General features: G+C 37.9%; 1 pseudogene; it reads right to left on the reverse strand.

Moving 5' to 3' along the window:
• Window positions 1-1,401: 1,401 nt before the first annotated feature.
• LOC102016152 overlaps window positions 1,402-3,887 on the reverse strand; it is a 3,689-nt pseudogene continuing 1,203 nt past the window's right edge.

A 3,887-nucleotide genomic window follows, 5' to 3' on the forward strand; every position in this document is an offset into this window, starting at 1 on the left:
ATTGCTTAAATTTGTGTTTCTTCTTTCCTCTTTTTGATGAAGTTGGCTAATGGTTTATCTATTTTATTTATTCTTTCAAAGAACAAACTTTTTGATTCATTAATTCTTTGTATTGTTTCCTTAGTCTCTATTGTACTGATTTCTGCTCTTATCTTTATAATTTCCTCCCTTATATGGGCTTTGGGCTTGATTTGTTCTTTTTCTAGAAGTTTGGGGTTCAACATTAAGTTGTTTATTTGAGCTCATCCTGTTTTCCTGGTGTGTAGGTTCATAGCTATACATTTTCCTCGTAGGACTGCTTTCATTGCACCCCATAAGCTTTGTTATGTTGTATCAGCATTATTGTTTAATTGTATATAGTGTTTAATTTTGTCTTTAATTTCCATTTGTGACTCATTGGTTGTTCAGGGGACTGTTGTTTAATTCCCATGTGTTAATGTTGTTTTAGCGGTTTTCTTTTTCATTGACTTCCAGTTTCATTGTGCTATGGTTGGATAGTATACCTGGGATGATTTCAATTCCTCTACATTTACTTAAACATGTTTTGTCAGCTAATATGTGATCTACTTTGGAGACTGTCCCATGTGCAGCTGAGAAGAATGTATATTCTGGTGTTCTGGGGTGGAAACTCTGTAGACATCTACCAAGTCCATTTGTTCACTGGCTTGGTTTAATTCTAATATTTCTTTGTTGATTTTTTGTCTAGTTGATCATCCATTTTTGACAGTAGAGTATTAAGGTCCCCCACTACAATAGTGTTATTGCTTATTTGTTTTTTTCATGTAAGTTAATATTTGTTTTATGTAGTTGGGTGAACTTGTGTTTGGTGCATAAATATTTATGATTGTTATCTCTTCTTCTTGGAGTTTTCCCTTAATGAATATGTAGCAACCCTCTTTGTTTCTTTTGATTAGTTTTGGCTTAAAATTTATACTCTCTGCAAATAGAATAGCTACCCCTGCTTTTTTTCTGTGTTCCTGTGGCATGGGGAATTGCTTCCTATCACTTGACCTTTAGTCTATGAATTTCTTTTTGGGTTAAATGTGTTTCTTAAATGCAGCATGTGTTGGATTTTGCTTCTTTTTTTGGTCATAAAACCAGTTATTTAATTGAAGCTATACAAAAAGGGGCAATATAACTGATAAAATTAATGAAAGAATATTTAGAATGTTTCAAAAGATTTAAAATAGGACACTTTACGAAATACTTGAGAGAAATAAAAATCTTAAACTGTAAGTAGCAATATAACATTACACGGAATACAAAATACAGAGACAGAAATAGAAAAGGATAATGTGTACTCCAAAGTCTGAAAATTATTAATAATGACCAAATATTTAGGTTTAAATTTACAGTTCCTGGGTATGAGAGCTGTATTACTGTACAAACCTTCCAAAACAGTAGGTAGTATTTTCAATTAACCATGTGTAGTATCGTCTTCCACAAAGTCTTTGGCCATCTCTGCTGTTATCACATCAATATGACTAACCTTATTCCTGAACTTCACACCATAGAATTTGTCGGCTGACTCAAGCAGTTCAGGCCTAAACATATTGTAATACACTGAGCATGTACAGCAAGCTCCACGATCACATCTGACACTGCCTCTCTGTGTTGAGCATCCAGAGCTTGGTCAGTCTCTTCAAACAAGTAAAAAGGGGCTGGATCACATTTCTGAATTGCAAATATCAGAGCAAGGGCCACCAAGGATTTCTGCCCACCTGAAAGCTGTTGCATTTCTCGCATTTCACCTTATTTTCCTGTAAATGACACCCTAATTCCAATTCCAGTGAACTGGTCAACTGATGGGACACTGCTTTGTGACACAGAACCCCTCTCACCTTCTCCACTTCCTTCTCCTTCATCCTGAGACTGACTGCCTTCCACATCTTTCTTCATCGCCAAAGTAGCTTTGCCGCCAGTTACCAACTTCTGGAATACTTCACCGAAGTTCTTGGACACCTGTTTGAAAGTGAACTGAATAGCTTCATATTTTCGAAGTTCAAGTACATTCATCAGTTCCATGATTGATTTGTACCCTCTACCAAGCTCTTCTTGTTGCTTTATTAACTTTTCTTTCTGCTCAGAGAAATTTACAAACTGATCTAGAGCTTTTTTGTTAACATGGCTGTACTTCTTTCATTCTGTGTTGCACTGTTCAAGTTTTTGAAACAACTGTTTGAGGCTCAGTGTCTGGCACTTTTCAAATGCTTCCTGGGGAAGTGACCCAAGTTCTCAAATTTTCTTCATACATTCTTCTTTCTTCTCCAGTAGCATGCCTTGTCAATTTGTCATCTTTTCTAATTCTTTTGTATCACGATTTATAGCATCCATGTGTTCTTTTTCCATATTTTTCCAATGCTCCATACTCTTCTGAAGCTCCTCAATTCCAGCTTCTGTTTTATTGATGGAATTGTCCAAATCTTCTGATCGTGCCATAGTATCTTTTACTGTTTTATTAATGGCTTCAAGTTCTGATGGTGGCTGAGAACAGCACCCCCTTCTGTCTCTCTTAGTTCATTCAGTTTCTTTTCTACTTGGTCCAAACGTTTTCTCAGGTGCTCATTGAGGTGCGTCTCCACTCGAGTAATAATACCTTCCAATTCAATTCTTTCATTTAGCAACCGTTTTCCTGCTACAGCTGATGAATTTCATCATTCAGTGCATTTGCTCTTTTCTGATCTTCCAGACTAAGTTGAGACAGCAAATCAGTTCCCAGTTCTGCGTTCAGTGATTCTCTGGTGGACTCCGTCGCATGCAAATCTGCCTCCAAACCTTGTAAGCTCCACTGTTTAGGCATGAAGGTTTTCTCAGACTGCTGCCTGTTCTCTCTCAGCATCTTCATTTCTGATAATATGCCATCCCTGGATGCTTTAAATTTCCTCTGTTGTGTCTCAGTCTGCTGCATTTGGTTCATCAACTGACCAATTTCATTATTAATCCTTTCAGTATTTCTGCATAGATTTTCATTAAGCTTTACTTCAAGCTCCCCAGGTTCTTCTGCTTTTCTAACTTCTTTTTGTCATTCAAGTTGAGACTTTCTTGTGTCATAATAACTGCCAGTAAGAGCGCCCTGATGACTGACTTGGTCGTCTTCCAAAGTAACGCAGTCCATGGTGAAAGCACGGGCCAGGTGGGTTGAAACTTCTATGCTGTGACAAACGAGTGTCTTTCCAAACACATGTTTAAAAGCCTTGTCAAATCTGGGATTGTACCTCAATGTGCTCATCATTGGAGTAGCATCACTGGTTTCAGGATAGGCCCTGTCCCTGACATCTAACCTGTTAAGAGGCAGAAAAGTGGCCTCTCCAGGAAGATTCCTTTTATTAAACTCCATTAAAATCTTTGTGCTGACTTCATCTGAATCAGCAATGTGGTGAAATAACCTGTTCCCTCGGTGACTTCCACGCAGGTGTGGAAGGCTGGCTCACATTCAGAGTTATTCGTCACAATGCCACGATGGCACTTTTGAGCATGCTGGTCTATTCCTTTTCAATGAAGGTGGTCTAGCACTTTGAATATGCTGTCTATTCCATTAAAATGGCCTTGCCCGTTGCCGCTCTCAGAGGTTGCTGCTTATTTTCAAGGTCTTCTCTTTCAGCCGCAAGTGCTTGCTGTTCTGCATTCTCCTCTCTCCACAAGTAATTTCTTTCACTTTGTAATTCATCTGTCTTATTTTTTACTTCATAATATTTTCTGTCCAGTTCTACTCAGCTTTGGCTTAAGATCCTGATGCAGTTTATTATACTGCTCCAGATTTTTCTCCTTATTTGCCTCTGTGTCCTCCAAATCCTTATGTGTAGCTGCGATCTGTCTTTTCTTGTCATTTATAGCCTAACCTAAAGACTTGAGTTCTTTTTTTAACCCACTTATCCCTGTCTTTTTTT

The sequence above is a fragment of the Chinchilla lanigera genome, unplaced genomic scaffold (genome assembly GCF_000276665.1).
Source record: "Chinchilla lanigera isolate Chin_1 unplaced genomic scaffold, ChiLan1.0 scaffold00071, whole genome shotgun sequence".
Classification (NCBI taxonomy): Eukaryota; Metazoa; Chordata; class Mammalia; order Rodentia; family Chinchillidae; genus Chinchilla; species Chinchilla lanigera.